At 43.2% G+C, this 18001-nt stretch overlaps 1 protein-coding gene across 4 annotated transcripts in view; it reads left to right on the forward strand.

Moving 5' to 3' along the window:
* Positions 1–315: 315 nt before the first annotated feature.
* Positions 316–18001, forward strand: part of RapGAP1 (Rap GTPase activating protein 1) — a 388752-nt gene continuing 371066 nt past the window's right edge. For 3 of the 4 annotated variants that reach the window (XM_070096728.1, XM_070096730.1, XM_070096732.1), the window contains exon 1: positions 323–471. The gene's annotated coding sequence lies outside the window, so the exon portion shown is untranslated. Of the gene's footprint in view, positions 472–18001 lie in introns of all 4 variants that reach the window. The other variant, XM_070096729.1, reaches the window with a different exon arrangement.

Consider the following 18001-nt stretch of genomic DNA (forward strand, 5'->3'; position numbering starts at 1 on the left):
TTGTTCATCACTTGTGACTCATTTTAGCTTAAACTTGCAATATTCAGTGCCAGAGTGTGGAGGAGGGAGGGAGGTAGTAGCCTAGCGCTCTCTCTCTCTCTCTCTCTCTCTCTCTCTTTCTCTCTCTCTCTCTCTCTCTCTCACTCTCTCTCTCTCTCTCTCTCAACATCAACCAGACCAACGAGATGAAGGGTAATGATGGTCCTAGTGGAAACAAACTAGAATAATGAAGGTAAAAGTAAAAGAAAGCATTGGTTGGCAGTAGCAGTGAGGCGGATATTCTGCTGAGAGAGCAACAGTGCTCAGTAGTTCCTTAGCGACGGTCAGTGTTGGGTGTTGCTGGCTTCTTCCTCACTCTCTCTCGCACACTATTTATTTACTGCCGTTCCTGAATCGTCAGTATTTTTTTTTTTTCGAGTGGACATCTCGTGGTGTTAATTGTGCGGGTTTTTGGGAAAAGAAAATAGTTTCGTAAGCTTGGCTACTTGTGTGTTTATATCGAAGAAATTGTGTATTTTTAAATGCTAATTGTTGTTATTAATTGTGTGCCATTCTTGGAGTGATAAGTGTCGCACTTTGATACAAGTGTCGCACTGAACGATACAAGTGTCGCACTGAACGATACAAGTGTCGCACTGAACGATACAAGTGTCGCACTGAACGATACAAGTGTCGCACTTTGATACAAGTGTCGCACTGAACGATACAAGTGTCGCACTGAACGATACAAGTGTCGCACTGAACGATACAAGTGTCGCACTGAACGATACAAGTGTCGCACTGAACGATACAAGTGTCGCACTGAACGATACAAGTGTCGCACTGAACGATACAAGTGTCGCACTGAACGATACAAGTGTCACACTTTGATACGAGTGTCGCACTGAACGATACAAGTGTCGCACTTAACGATACAAGTGTCGCACTTAACGATACAAGTGTCGCACTTTGATACAAGTGTCGCACTTTGATACAAGTGTCGCACTTTGATACGAGTGTCGCACTGAACGATACAAGTGTCGCACTTAACGATACAAGTGTCGCACTTTGATACAAGTGTCGCACTTTGATACAAGTGTCGCACTTTGATACAAGTGTCGCACTTTGATACAAGTGTCGCACTTTGATACAAGTGTCGCACTTTGATACAAGTGTCGCACTTTGATACAAGTGTCGCACTTTGATACAAGTGTCGCACTGAACGATACAAGCGTCACGTAATTTTTACCCATATGAATGACGTTTTATTTATAAGAGTGATAACACATCAGTAGAAATTGAGCGTTATTATGCGTTTTAATTTTATTTAAGCAACATTTATATATATGTAATGTGTTTTAGCAACATTAAGTGTTTTAGCTACTAGCGAGTGAAGTGTTTTAATGTAGTGTGTGTGTGTTATATATATATATATATATATATATATATATATATATATATATATATATATATATATATATATATATATATATATATATATATATATATATATATATATGACGATGCAAAGTGACCCGTTTTAAACTCTATAGTGACCTGTTTTGAACGATAAAGTGATCTGTTTGAACGATAGTGACCTATTTTAAACGATACAAGTGACCTGACGAACGATACAAGTGACCCATTCTGAATTTTATGATATGCTTTGAAGGATATAACTATCGTGTTTTAGGCGATATCATTATGCTATTTTGAACGATAGAAGTAAGTTTAGTTAGGTACGACTACGCAAAAATACAGTTACAGAGGTTTTGGGTGATTACAATCGCCTAATATGGTAACATGCCGCTTAAATTATCCACCAGAATAACTCAAAAAAAAGTCTGTGACATATTTCCATTAGGGTCTTTGCTATATCTGCTGATAATGAAGACTCTGAAATACGCAGCAGAAATCAGTCATGATTATAATCATAAAAATAATATCAGTAAATCAAGTGCATGGAATAAGTTACAATAAAGATAGGGACAACAGGGATAAAGTAATCCTGATAGTTAACGTGAATATTAATAAATAAGACACATGTGCTTCATTTGGGTTTGTTTACTGAGGAAAAACGTTTGGTCACACTGTTGCTTCATCAGTCCTGTACAGAGAAGAATGGTGAAGATCAAACTCTTTCAGATCTTCACCATTGTTTTGGACTGCTGAAGGTACTGTGTGGCGAAGCGGTTCCTCCATTATGATACTCAAGTGTTGCACCTGTGTCTAATTTATCAACTTGTCGGTCCTCTGAACCATATATCTGCAATGTGAATATTAAATAGAGAAAATGAGCTTTAATTTAATAGGTACACGAATATTAAGTGTAAATCACTTCCTTTCTGTACCTTTATTCATTAGTAATACTGTAGTACTCTTCCTCAGCTGGTTTATGCTAAGACTGGTCTAAACTTGCTCAGGCAGTCCGTTCCACTCCTTTGTTGATATACAATAAAAGGTGTTTGATGTTCTGATCACCTGCTGTACGAACTATAGAATTGTGTTCACTTCCTCGAGTACCATACTGGTTTTGGTTGCTAAACTTGGCAAAATTTGCAGCGAGGAGCGGGGGTGCGGTGAGCACATTCATGGTCCCAGACTGTTCAAAATCTTACCAGAAGATACCAGAAACACGGCTGGAACAAGTGTAGAAGCCTTCTAGAGGAAACTGGACAAGTATCTTCATCAGGTGCCAGATCAACCAGGCTGTGATGGATATGTGAGGCAGCGGGCCTCTGGTAGCAACAGCCTGGTTGACCAGGCAAGCACCAGATGAGCCTGGCCTATGGCCGGGCTCGGAGAGGAGGGAGAGACTTGAAACTCATCAACGGTATATCAAACGTAAAGGCAAAGGCATTAGGCAGTGATTGTGAGCAATTTTATTAACGTTATTTTCAGCTGCCGTACACTATCTACTGTATTCAACAATTGAAGTTGTTGTAGTTGATGGTGACCAACACGCTGTCATGGACTCAGGTTGTTGTAGTTGATGGTGACCAACACGCTGTCATGGACGCTGTCATGGACTCAGGTTGTTGTAGTTGATGGTGACCAACACGCTGTCATGGACTCAGGTTGTTGTAGTTGATGGTGACCAACACGCTGTCATGGACGCTGTCATGGACTCAGGTTGTTGTAGTTGATGGTGACCAACACGCTGTCATGGACTCAGGTTGTTGTAGTTGATGGTGACCAACACGCTGTCATGGACTCAGGTTGTTGTAGTTGATGGTGACCAACACGCTGTCATGGACGCTGTCATGGACGCTGTCATGGACGCTGTCATGGACTCAGGTCCAGGATGAATCTCATCATAATATTCTACATATTTTGGAGTCTGTTTTTAAGTTTTTTTTTCTTTGTTGGAGCAGAGTACCATGGATAACATTGTATGAGGTGACATTGTGTGAGGTGGACCTAGGGTCCTGCTGGCCTCAGTAGGTAGACACACTGCCGGGCTGTCCAGAAACTTTGACCTGCCATTTGCTTTTGTTTTACTACATTGTTCACTATCAAGTCTCCTGACATGCTTGGGGGGTCAAAGGTAATTCTCAGATATTTCACTAAAGGTTCTGTTGTGATGGGTTCCTTATCACACACTACATTCAAAGTATTTACTCTTTTCAGATTATTTTTTTTTGTGTCAGAAAGTATGGCTTATGTTTTCCCATAGATATTTTAAAAGCCAGGAATACTGGCTGGGTTTTGTGAGACATTTGAAATAATTTTAAACACTGACGTACTGGAGATGTAATTGTGAGTGTTTTTGGTTGTCTACAGTCCCACTCTCATGAAGTGTTAGCTTCAGTATGCAGAGTGGGAACCAGTCCCGCTAGTATTTACTACTGTCTTGATACATGGGTGGGAGGTGATCTGGTAGTTGAGTGTACCCTGGGTCTATAGCATGTGGGTAACTGGAGTTTGGGTAGCTGGTGGGTGACTGGAGCTGGGTGGTTATCTTTTAATGGCTGTGAGTATCACCACCTTCCTGGTAAACACGGAATGTGCACCAGATGCGAGTCCTCTGTGCTCTTCTTAAGTTGTGTGTCAGCAGCTGGCCTGACATAATGTTTACTGTGACCAGTGTGGTGTCACAGCTAGTCTGACGTATAGTTGAGGTTGCTGTGACTAGTATAATGCCTCGTAGTAGGGTGCACTGGAGCACTGATATAATGCTCTGGGTGACCCTGATGGATGTTGTAAACTGGATGAACTTGATGAATCAGTGACTGTGTTGACCAACTTAATGAATGTTGATATTGATGAACATCCCGTGTTGATGATCTTGATGAGTTTTCTGTGTATTGACAGTGATGATTGATAGGCAATATCGGTGTTTGTGGTTTTATTTTCAGTACTGAGTAACCACGGGTTTCTAGTATTTTGAAGATCATACAACTGTCTCACTCCTTAGGACTGCGCCCTAGGGCTCTCCACTGAAGTGTCAACATGACTGGTAACTGCAGTACTACCATAGTTGTGTACCAGGGATTTCTATTGCGTTTTAACTGTCTGCAGAATTTTAGGGCGACACAATTCCCACCAATCTTGCTTTTGTGTGGTCGTAGTGTGGGAGTTGCAGTGATCGTCAATCTTGTCAGCTTCTGCCGAGCGGCGTCTATCTATTGTTGAGGATCTATTTTGATTTTCAACAATGGTTTTCAACGAATACTAGAACTTAAGAGGCGATTCTATCTGTTGAAAACTTGCGATGAAGAGGAAGCAGTGTTTGTCAGTGGAGAGGTCCACCTCAGCTTGTTGACTTCCGTGACGCAGTGTCAGTGTCTGGCTCGAGTGCCACATTTGATACTTTTGAAGAGTGCTGAGTCTCCTGGGAGCAACGCAAGTCCTCTGCTTCCTTGCTGCTTAACTGCCAGATGTTCTCATCCTTACACATGACGCGTCTAATGGTACAACCACATGCTCTCTCTCTCTCTCTCTCTCTCTCTCTCTCTCTCTCTCTCTCTCTCTCTCTCTCTCTCTCTCTCTCTCTCTCTCTCTCTCTCTCTCTCTCTCCCCTTTCCCCGCTCCCTCCCCTCCCCTCCCCATACCTATAAGTCTTATTGTTCAGCTTTACCTTTGATATTCTCCCGTGTATTGTATAAAATTTCTATTGGTAAGACTTCTGAGTGAACTTCCAGGTCAGAGCTCACTTTAAACATTAAAACTGTCTACCTTACCCGAACCTTACCATCCCTGTCCCTTCCTTAATTCCTCCGTCCCTTCATGTCAGAAGCAGGTCCCACCCCTTTCTGTGTTGATGGCCCCGTTCAGGGCAGAAAAAATGTCAGAGCTGCAACAGATACATAGATCTTAATGTCTCGCATAAGGCCAAGAAACCACTTAAATTACTGGGAACGCCTTAAATTCCTAAATATGTACACACTGGCACTGAGAGATACATGATATGCCCGGAAAGTACACGAGGGCCTGGTCCCAAATCTGCACACTGCCATAACAACATACTGAAGTGAGAGGTAGGGGAGGAAGTGCAAAATAAACCCAGTGAAAAACAGGGATGCAGTAGACATAATAAGGGAACACTATATCAACATCCGTGGCCCAACATCTTGCCAGAAGATATCAGTAATACTGCTTGGACACGTGTGGAAGTCTTCAAGAGGAAACTGGACAAGTATTTTCACCAGTAACAGCCTGGTTGATTAGGTGGATATGCGGGTCACTAGGCCACCAACAGCAACAGCCTGGTTCACCAGGCAAGCACCAGACAAACCTGGCCCAAGGCCGCGCTCTGGAAGTAAAAAAAACTCGGAATTGATCAAAGGTATATCAAAGACAAAGGTATAAAAGGTGCGTCCCACTTCTCGCTGCATCCCACGCTAATATTTGACGAATGTAACTAATTTGTGAAGGTAACTACTGATTGTTGTGAAGGTAACTACTGATTGTTGTGAAGGTAGCTGCTGATTGTTGTGAAGGTAACTACTGATTGTTGTGAAGGCTAGCAGCTGATTGTTGTGAAGGTAACTACTGATTGTTGTGAAGGCTAACTACTGATTGTTGTGAAGGTAACTACTGATTGTTGTGAAGGTAGCTGCTGATTGTTGTGAAGGTAGCTGCTGATTGTTGTGAAGGTAACTACTGATTGTTGTGAAGGTAACTGCTGATTGTTGTGAAGGTAACTGCTGATTGTTGTGAAGGTAACTGCTGATTGTTGTGAAGGTAACTGCTGATTGTTGTGAAGGTAACTGCTGATTGTTGTGAAGGTAACTACTGATTGTTGTGAAGGTAGCTGCTGATTGTTGTGAAGGTAACTGCTGATTGTTGTGAAGGTAGCTGCTGATTGTTGTGAAGGTAACTGCTGATTGTTGTGAAGGTAACTACTGATTGTTGTGAAGGTAACTGCTGATTGTTGTGAAGGTAACTGCTGATTGTTGTGAAGGTAACTGCTGATTGTTGTGAAGGTAACTGCTGATTGTTGTGAAGGTAACTACTGATTGTTGTGAAGGTAACTGCTGATTGTTGTGAAGGTAACTGCTGATTGTTGTGAAGGTAACTGCTGATTGTTGTGAAGGTAACTGCTGATTGTTGTGAAGGTAACTGCTGATTGTTGTGAAGGTAACTGCTGATTGTTGTGAAGGTAACTGCTGATTGTTGTGAAGGTAACTACTGATTGTTGTGAAGGTAACTGCTGATTGTTGTGAAGGTAACTACTGATTGTTGTGAAGGTAACTGCTGATTGTTGTGAAGGTAACTACTGATTGTTGTGAAGGTAACTACTGATTGTTGTGAAGGTAACTACTGATTGTTGTGAAGGTAACTGCTGATTGTTGTGAAGGTAACTACTGATTGTTGTGAAGGTAACTGCTGATTGTTGTGAAGGTAACTACTGATTGTTGTGAAGGTAACTGCTGATTGTTGTGAAGGTAACTACTGATTGTTGTGAAGGTAACTACTGATTGTTGTGTAGGTAACTACTGATTGTTGTGAAGGTAACTGCTGATTGTTGTGAAGGTAACTACTGATTGTTATGAAGGTAACTGCTGATTGTTGTGAAGGTAACTACTGATTTTTGTGAAGGCTAACTACTGATTGTTGTGAAGGTAACTACTGATTGTTGTGAAGGTAACTGCTGATTGTTGTGAAGGTAACTACTGATTGTTGTGAAGGCTAACTACTGATTGTTGTGAAGGTAACTACTGATTGTTGTGAAGGTAGCTGCTGATTGTTGTGAAGGTAACTACTGATTGTTGTGAAGGCTAACTACTGATTGTTGTGAAGGTAACTACTGATTGTTGTGAAGGTAACTGCTGATTGTTGCGAAGGTAACTACTGATTGTTGTGAAGGCTAACTACTGATTGTTGTGAAGGTAACTACTGATTGTTGTGAAGGTAGCTGCTGATTGTTGTGAAGGTAACTACTGATTGTTGTGAAGGCTAACTACTGATTGTTGTTAAGGTAACTACTGATTGTTGTGAAGGTAACTACTGATTGTTGTGAAGGTAGCTACTGATTGTTGTGAAGGTAGCTACTGATTGTTGTGAAGGTAACTACTGATTGTTGTGAAGGTAGCTACTGATTGTTGTGAAGGTAGCTGCTGATTGTCGTGAAGGTAGCTACTGATTGTTGTGAAGGTAACTACTGATTGTTGTGAAGGCTAACTACTGATTGTTGTGAAGGTAACTGCTGATTGTTGTGAAGGTAACTACTGATTGTTGTGAAGGTAACTGCTGATTGTTGTGAAGGTAACTACTGATTGTTGTGAAGGTAACTACTGATTGTTGTGAAGGTAACTACTGATTGTTGTGAAGGTAACTACTGATTGTTGTGAAGGTAACTGCTGATTGTTGTGAAGGTAACTACTGATTGTTGTGAAGGTAACTGCTGATTGTTGTGAAGGTAACTACTGATTGTTGTGAAGGCTAACTACTGATTGTTGTGAAGGTAACTACTGATTGTTGTGAAGGTAACTGCTGATTGTTGTGAAGGTAACTACTGATTGTTGTGAAGGCTAACTACTGATTGTTGTGAAGGTAACTACTGATTGTTGTGAAGGTAGCTGCAAATTGTTGTGAAGGTAACTACTGATTGTTGTGAAGGCTAACTACTGATTGTTGTGAAGGTAACTACTGATTGTTGTGAAGGTAACTGCTGATTGTTGTGAAAGTAACTACTGATTGTTGTGAAGGCTAACTACTGATTGTTGTGAAGGCTAACTACTGATTGTTGTGAAGGTAACTACTGATTGTTGTGAAGGTAGCTGCTGATTGTTGTGAAGGTAACTACTGATTGTTGTGAAGGCTAACTACTGATTGTTGTGAAGGTAACTACTGGTTGTGAAGGTAGCTACTGATTGTTGTGAAGGTAACTACTGATTGTTGTGAAGGTAACTACCGATTGTTGTGAAGGTAGCTACTGATTGTTGTGAAGGTAACTACTGATGTGAAGGCTAACTACTGATTGTTGTGAAGACTAACCATTGATTGTCTTGAAGGCTAACCATTGATTGTCTTGAAGGCTAACCATTGATTGTCTTGAAGGCTAACCATTGATTGTCATGAAGGCTAACCATTGATTGTCATGAAGGCTAACCATTGATTGTCATGAGGGCTAACCATTGATTGTCATGAAGGCTAACCATTGATTGTCATGAAGGCTAACCATTGATTGTCTTGAAGGCTAACCATTGATTGTCTTGAAGGCTAACCATTGATTGTCATGAAGGCTAACCATTGATTGTCTTGAAGGCTCACCATTGATTGTCTTGAAGGCTAACCATTGATTGTCATGAAGGCTAACCATTGATTGTCTTGAAGGCTAACCATTGATTGTCATGAAGGCTAACCATTGATTGTCATGAAGGCTAACCATTGATTGTCTTGAAGGCTAACCATTGATTGTCTTGAAGGCTAACCGTTGATTGTCTTGAAGGCTAACCATTGATTGTCATGAAGGCTAACCATTGATTGTCTTGAAGGCTAACCATTGATTGTCTTGAAGGCTAACCATTGATTGTCATGAAGGCTAACCATTGATTGTCTTGAAGGCTAACCATTGATTGTCTTGAAGGCTAACCATTGATTGTCATGAAGGCTAACCATTGATTGTCTTGAAGGCTAACCATTGATTGTCATGAAGGCTAACCATTGATTGTCTTGAAGGCTAACCATTGATTGTCTTGAAGGCTAACCATTGATTGTCTTGAAGGCTAACCAATGATTGTCATGAAGGCTAACCATTGATTGTCTTGAAGGCTAACCATTGATTGTCATGAAGGCTAACCATTGATTGTCATGAAGGCTAACCATTGATTTGAAGGCTAACCATTGATTGTCATGAAGGCTAACCATTGATTGTCTTTAAGGCTAACCATTGATTGTCTTGAAGGCTAACCATTGATTGTCTTGAAGGCTAACCATTGATTGTCATGAAGGCTAACCATTGATTGTCTTGAAGGCTAACCATTGATTGTCATGAAGGCTAACCATTGATTGTCTTGAAGGCTAACCATTGATTGTCATGAAGGCTAACCATTGATTGTCTTGAAGGCTAACCATTGATTGTCATGAAGGCTAACCATTGATTGTCTTGAAGGCTAACCATTGATTGTCTTGAAGGCTAACCATTGATTGTCATGAAGGCTAACCATTGATTGTCTTGAAGGCTAACCATTGATTGTCTTGAAGGCTAACCATTGATTGTCTTGAAGGCTAACCATTGATTGTCTTGAAGGCTAACCATTGATTGTCTTGAAGGCTAACCGTTGATTGTCTTGAAGGCTAACCATTGATTGTCTTGAAGGCTAACCATTGATTGTCTTGAAGGCTAACCATTGATTGTCTTGAAGGCTAACCATTGATTGTAACCATTGATTGTCTTGAAGGCTAACCATTGATTGTCATGAAGGCTAACCATTGATTGTCTTGAAGGCTAACCATTGATTGTCTTGAAGGCTAACCATTGATTGTCATGAAGGCTAACCATTGATTGTCATGAAGGCTAACCATTGATTGTCATGAAGGCTAACCATTGATTGTCATGAAGGCTAACCATTGATTGTCATGAAGGCTAACCATTGATTGTCATGAAGGCTAACCATTGATTGTCATGCTCATTGATTGTCATGAAGGCTAACCATTGATTGTCTTGAAGGCTAACCATTGATTGTCTTGAAGGCTAACCATTGATTGTCTTGAAGGCTAACCATTGATTGTCTTGAAGGCTAACCATTGATTGTCTTGAAGGCTAACCATTGATTGTCTTGAAGGCTAACCATTGATTGTCTTGAAGGCTAACCATTGATTGTCTTGAAGGCTAACCATTGATTGTCTTGAAGGCTAACCATTGATTGTCTTGAAGGCTAACCATTGATTGTCTTGAAGGCTAACCATTGATTGTCTTGAAGGCTAACCATTGATTGTCTTGAAGGCTAACCATTGATTGTCATGAAGGCTAACCATTGATTGTCTTGAAGGCTAACCATTGATTGTCTTGAAGGCTAACCATTGATTGTCATGAAGGCTAACCATTGATTGTCTTGAAGGCTAACCATTGATTGTCTTGAAGGCTAACCATTGATTGTCTTGAAGGCTAACCATTGATTGTCATGAAGGCTAACCATTGATTGTCTTGAAGGCTAACCATTGATTGTCTTGAAGGCTAACCATTGATTGTCATGAAGGCTAACCATTGATTGTCTTGAAGGCTAACCATTGATTGTCTTGAAGGCTAACCATTGATTGTCTTGAAGGCTAACCATTGATTGTCATGAAGGCTAACCATTGATTGTCTTGAAGGCTAACCATTGATTGTCTTGAAGGCTAACCATTGATTGTCTTGAAGGCTAACCATTGATTGTCATGAAGGCTAACCATTGATTGTCATGAAGGCTAACCATTGATTGTCTTGAAGGCTAACCATTGATTGTCATGAAGGCTAACCATTGATTGTCATGAAGGCTAACCATTGATTGTCATGAAGGCTAACCATTGATTGTCATGAAGGCTAACCATTGATTGTCTTGAAGGCTAACCATTGATTGTCATGAAGGCTAACCATTGATTGTCATGAAGGCTAACCATTGATTGTCATGAAGGCTAACCATTGATTGTCTTGAAGGCTAACCATTGATTGTCTTGAAGGCTAACCAGTTGTGACGTCACACCAGGGGATTGCCTTGCTTGGAGTTCAGCGTGTCATGTGCGTGGGTGTGTTAGGTTGCACACGCGCACACACGGGTGCACACACGGGTGCACACACGGGTGCACACACGGGTGCACACACGGTTGCACACACGGGTGCACACACGGTTGCACACACGGGTGCACACACGGATGCACACACGGGTGCACACACGGTTGCACACACGGGTGCACACACGGATGCACACACGGGTGCACACACGGTTGCACACACGGGTGCACACACGGTTGCACACACGGGTGCACACACGGGTGCACACACGGGTGCACACACGGATGCACACACGGGTGCACACACGGGTGCACACACGGGTGCACACAGGCTTGTTAACGGTGTTCTGGGCGGATGAACATACGACCACACACAAAATTAATACCGTCATTCTTCATAGACAACTTCAGTGCGTTTTCTTACATGTTAACAATGTATTTTTCATATTTGTCGCTGTTGCATGTCACTTAACAGCTGCATTTGTGATTGACGATGATTATTGTTTGGTGATTATTATTATTACTATTATTATTATTATTATTATTATTATCTGGTGATACTGTTGTTATTATTATTCCTCCTTGGTCTTGTTTTATCTGTCAGATGTTCTGAATATTTAGAGTTGTCATGTATGGGGGTAATGATTAGGGGAATATGGGGGTAAGCGGAGGGAGTCAGTAGGTAGGGGACAGGCGAGGTGGTAGGAGTGAGGTATGCGGAGGTAGGTAGGTAATGTGAGGTCACTGGTAACTACAACTTCACCTCTCATTACTCTACCCACCACTCCACACTGCTCACCCTCTCACTACTTTAACTAAACATAAATAAATGGAGAAAATAACGGGGACAGTGAATATTACTATTCTACTCAAACACAGTTTATTATTAAGTCTTTGTACAATAATATATTTGGGAACAGAACACTATTGTGGTTTAGATAAATGGGGTGGTACACATAAGCAGTGAGACAGGGAATACAATCAACTTGACCAAAATGAATATAACTTACAATATAGCACAGAGGACAGTTCACTACAGGAACTAAGCCACAGGTCCCAAGACCTACACAGCACGAGTACTGCACCAAGCCAGTACTCTGCCCAATGCCTCCAACAGTCTCCTCCAGAGACTTCAGCAGCCTTCTCCCGAGCCCTGCACCCCAGCAGCAGCTCCGCTCGAAGTCTCTGCTCAGGAGCTCTGCACCCCAGCAGCAGCTCCGCTCGAATCTCTCTACTCAGCTCTTCCTTGGGCTTTTATGGTGGTCCAAGCACCCTCCACAACCACGTGTTGCGACCTGACGCCTAGGTCTGAGGCGTCAAGAACAAAAGACCTCAGACGTGGGCGTGGCTACAGACGCCTGCCAAGGCAAGGTGTGACCATATAATTGGTCAAATTAGGTCTCTCCAGAGACCTCACAAGCCCAGCTGAACTACATCACAGAGTCAGTGTTAACAAGTCATTCTAGTTCCTGGCACCCTCAGACTGAAGAAATACTTCCTGACATCTCTGCGACTCAGCTTCTAGCTGTGCCCTCGTACACTTGTTTCCCGTCTCTAGAACTGTCTGTCCTTTCCACTTTGGTTCTCCCATCCTCTGTGGTGAGGCTCAGTCCCTTGAGCCTCTCCTGTCATTTCACATAGCTCTGGAACTAGTCTCGTTGCAAATTACTGCATTTTGTGCAAAGTTTCAGATAAGGGTTTCATGCTGGTGCTTCATACTCGAGGTTATTCAGTTTGTGTGCCTTTGGTGATATGCTCGGCCTAATGTTCACGCCTTAGACCTGACTGGCTTCGGCCAGTAGCTTAGGCTAGTAGGTGACTTGGACCTCCCTAGCATGGGCCAGTAGGCCTTATGTTGTTAGATCCTTCTCTTTGAGTGAGGTTTGTAGCCTCTGTTCCCTTAGTTATACTCCAGTTTCTGTTCTTTTTTTACCATTCCCAAATTTTTGTAACTTTGGATTTGCGAAGAGCGATACATTTGATTCTATCATTCTGTTATGTCTTTCACTTATATTAAAAATAGTATTGGTTGTAATAACGATCCCTGCGGAACTCCACCTGTTACTTTCCCATTTTGACATCTTTTCTTTGGCAATCTGTTTAGTGTTCCCGTAAGGTGCTCGTTAATCTACTGTTGCGCATTGCCTGTTATTCTTCCTCAAGTTTCTGTCCCATTCTCTTGTGAGCTGCAGTATTTAATGCATTCTTACAGTCCAAGCAAGCCAGCTTGCCGTCTCCTGCGTCACTTCTGTTTGTCATAGAACTCCAGGCAGGCATGGCAGACAAGATTTACTGCTGGTTGTTGACAAAACCACTGCCCCACCAGTCTCCTGGTGATCTACACTACCTTACTGGGGACATGTCTCACAGTTGTCCCGTATCTATCGAATGTTTGTAGATTTAAGCTAGTGATTCATATGCTTTGTGTGTGTGTGTGTGTGTGTGTGTGTGTGTGTGTGTGTGTGTGTGTGTGTGTGTGAGAGAGAGAGAGAGAGAGAGAGAGAGAGAGAGAGAGAGCGTGTGACCGGGGTTGTAGTGGTTGTGATGATGGGTGTTAGTGTCATGTGATACACCACCACCACTACCACCACCACTACCACCACCACCACCACCACCACCACCACCACCACCACCACCACCACTACCACCACCACTACCACCACCACCACTACCGTGGCAGTTACTGTTAGTGGTGAGTTTGTTTAGCTAATACAGATTTTTTAATTTTATCCTTATTTCTATAGAGATAAAGGTCGGAACATGCAAGAAGTGACCAAAGTTCTCTTTCCATGGTAATAAAGACATGTACTCACCAAGTTGTGGTTGTAGGGGTCCAGACTCAGCTCCTGGCCCCGCCTCTTCACTGGCTGCTACTGGGTCACTCTTCCCACACCATGAGCTTTATCATACCTCTTCTTAAAGCTATGTATGGATCCTGCCTCCACTACATCGCTTCCCAAACTATTCCACTTTCTGATAACTCTGTGGCTGAAGAAATACTTCCTAACATCCCTGTGATTCATCAGAGTCTTCAACTTCCAGCTGTGTCCCCTTGTTGCTGTGTCCCATCTCTGGAACATTCTGTCTCAGTCCACCTTGTCAATTCCTCTCAGTATTTTATATGTCGTTATCATGTCCCCCCTATCACTCCTGTCCTCCAGTGTCGTCAGATCGATTTCCCTTAACCTCTCCTCGTAGGACATACCTCTTAGCTCTGGGACTAGTCTTGTTGCAAACCTTTGCACTTTCTCTAGTTTTTTTACACGCTTGGCTAGATGTGGGTTCCAAACTGGTGCCGCATACTCCAATATGGGCCTAACATACACAGCGTACAGGGTCCTGAACGATTCCTTATTAAGATGGCGGAATGCTGTTCTGAGGTTTGCTAGGCGCCCGTATGCTGCAGCAGTTATTTGGTTGATGTGCGCCTCAGGAGATGTGTCCGGTGTTATACTCACCCCAAGATCTTTTTCCTTGAGTGAGGTTTGTAGTCTCTGTCCCCCTAGACTGTACTCCGTCTGTGGTCTTCTTTGCCCTTCCCCAATCTTCATGACTTTGCACTTGGTGGGGTTAAACTCCAGGAGCCAATTGCTGGACCAGGCCTGCAGCCTGTTCAGATCCCTTTGTAGTTCTTCCTGGTCCTCGCCCGATTGAATTCTTCTCATCAACTTCACATCATCTGCAAACAGGGACACTTCGGAGTCTATTCCTTTCCTCGTGTCGTTCACAAATACCAGAAACAGCACAGGTCCTAGGACTGATCCCTGTGGAACCCCACTTGTCACAGGTGCCCACTCTGACATCTCGCCACGTACCATGACTCGCTGCTGCCTTCCTGACAAGTATTCCCTGATACCTTGTTTACCTGGAGTTTACCTGGAGAGAGTTCCGGGGGTCAACGCCCCCGCGGCCCGGTCTGTGACCAGTGCCTTCCCTGTTATCCCTGCTTGGTCCTCCAGTTTTTGCAGTAATCTCTTGTGTGGAACTGTGTCAAATGCCTTACTCTCCAAGAAAATGCAGGCTACCCACTCCTCTCTCTTGTCTTACTGCCGTCACACAGGATTTCCCGTCCCTGAAACCATGTTGGCTGTTGTTGATGAGATCATTCCTTTCTAGGTGTTCCACCACTCTCCTGATAATCTTCTCTATGACTTTGCATACTATACATGTCAGTGATACTGGTCTATAGTTTGTGTTTATGTGTTGGTTCCTCGTCTCATGGTTCGTGTTGGTTCCTCGTCTCATGGTTCGTGTTGGTTCCTCGTCTCATGGTTCGTGTTGGTTCCTCGTCTCTTGGTTCGTGTTGGTTCCTCGTCTCATGGTTCGTGTTGGTTCCTCGTCTCATGGTTCGTGTTGGTTCCTCGTCTCATGGTTCGTGTTGGTTCCTCATCTCATGGTTCTCTCGTGTTGGTTCCTCGTCTCATGGTTCGTGTTGGTTCCTCGTCTCATGGTTCTCTCATATTGTGCATTAATAAGTATGTCACTACAACTTCCTCATTTAGTTCATTCTACTTACCACTCTGAGGTTGAACAAGTTCCTGTCATCCCTGTGCCTCATCTATGACTTTAGCTTCCATCTGTGTCCCTCGCTCTGTGGCTCATCTATGGCTTTAGCTTCCATCTGTGTCCCTCGCTCTGTGCATCGTATTTCAGTCTCCCAATCTACTCTTAAATCCTTTGCGTATTTTGCATGTCGTAATCTTGTCTCTTTTATAACTCTTCTGAAGCTGTCATGTTGCAAACCTCTGGACCATTCGAGGTCTACATGTTTAAGATGGAGGCTCTATGCTGGTGCTACGTACTCCATGATAGGCCTGACATATGTGGTGTAAAACATTAAAAAAATACCTTATCGAGGTTTCTTAAGGTCTGAGATTAACCTCACATATACTGCAGATGTTATGTTATTGAGGTGCTCTGGCGATATATTGGGTGTAATGCTCACTCCAACATCTTTCTCCATAAGCGATATATATATAGCTTTTCGACTCGAGTTGTATTCCATATTTCTTATCCTGTTTTCATCCTCAGTTTTCATGACCTTGTTTGAATTCATCCCAAATAAGTGTAAGCACTTGTTTGACCACTCTAACAGCTTTTCTAAGTCTTCCTGTAACCTGTCTTTACTCTCTTTTGTTTTTATTGTTCTAATTAATTTAACATCAGCGGCAAACAAGGATACAGATGACTCAGTTCACTATGACAGGTCACTAACAAATACTAAGAATAGTGAAGGTCAAAGTACTGATCCTTGAGGAACCCAACTTGTTGTAGTTTCCCATTCTGAAAAACCTGTTCTTACCATCACCTGTCTGGTGTTCATTATGTATTCTTTGATCTACTGGAGAAATTTATCGGGCGCGCGTGCTTGCGTACGTGTGTGTGCGAGTGGGCACAGTTGCTTGTGATGCTTGGAGGTGAAGGTGGGAGTAATAATATCTATGCGTGCGTGCAGTAGTTTAAAATATCAAGAAAAACCTTCTTGTTAACACCATGCTAGAGACCAGAGCTCAGCGCAGGTCCCGCTCCAGCCTCGTTTGACGGGGGAAAAAGCGAACTTCATTTTTTACATGTCTGGGGAAAATGGTCTCTGGAGAAGACATGTGTCTGGACACACACCTGGGGAGCCTAAAATTCTGGGCTCTAATTAACCTAGGTGACAGGTGTGGAGGAAGGTAGGAGACCACCTCTTAGGTATATAACCGAGGCTCAGTTTCCACATAACTTGACAAGCTACGGAGGTGAAGACAAGCAGGAATTTAGGTGATTAAAGTTGAAATTGACGTAACGGAAAGTTAATTTTAGTGATGGTACCAGCAGCTGCAGTTGCTGGTACCATCAGTGCTGCAGCTGCTGGTACCATCACTGCTGCAGCTGCTGGTACCATCACTGCTGCAGTTGCTGGTACCATCACTGCTGCAGCTGCTGGTACCATCACTGCTGCAGTTGCTGGTACCATCAGTGCTGCAGCTGCTGGTACCATCACTGCTGCAGCTGCTGGTACCATCACTGCTGCAGTTGCTGGTACCATCACTGCTGCAGCTCCTGGTACCATCACTTCTGCACTGAGCACAATGAGACTCAAACGTAATTAGACCAAGACTTAACACCCTTCTGTAATTCATGTCTTGCGATGCCGTCGCTCTGGTGGGCGCTCTCAAGATAGGCCTTAGGCAGGCTGTGGTGCCCGTTTTGAATTGCGTGCGGCTACCCTTATTTTTGATATACCCTTGACGAGTTTCGAGAGTTTTTCTCCCGGAGGCCGGCCCTAGAACAAGCTTGTCTGGTGCTTGCCTGGTCAATCAGGTTGTTGCTGCTGGCGGCCGGCTGGCCCACATATCCATCAGGACCTGGTTGATCTGGCAGCTGGGGGATTATCCTTGTCCAGTTTCCCCATGAAGACTTCTACACTTGTTCCTGCAGTGTTTCTGATATCTTGTGGTGAGCCACGGATGGCAGAGGTGGGAGTGGTAAGGTGACACCCCTCACCTGTAAGGTAAACACACTTGTATGTATTGATCAAGACATTAAGGAACCACGAGAGGCTGTTGATGCGGCTAACCCCAACAGCGTACCTGACCAGGCCATCCATTGGGACAGCAGGTCTGAGACCGGGTCGAGGAGGCCAGGTCGCGGGGCATTGAGATAATTACTGCTCCAACACCACCTGGGCTCGACCTTCCAATTAACACTTACGGATACAGTGAAATTTTGCGTAATATGTAAGGAAAAATGATCCAATTCACATTCACTGTCACAATATTAGAAGAAAATTGGAGAGCGCAGTCATTCACTGTATACACAGACACAGTACTGCAGTATACACAGACACAGTACTGCAGTATACACAGACACAGTACTGCAG

This window comes from Cherax quadricarinatus, chromosome 54 (assembly GCF_038502225.1).
Source record: "Cherax quadricarinatus isolate ZL_2023a chromosome 54, ASM3850222v1, whole genome shotgun sequence".
Taxonomy (NCBI): Eukaryota; Metazoa; Arthropoda; class Malacostraca; order Decapoda; family Parastacidae; genus Cherax; species Cherax quadricarinatus.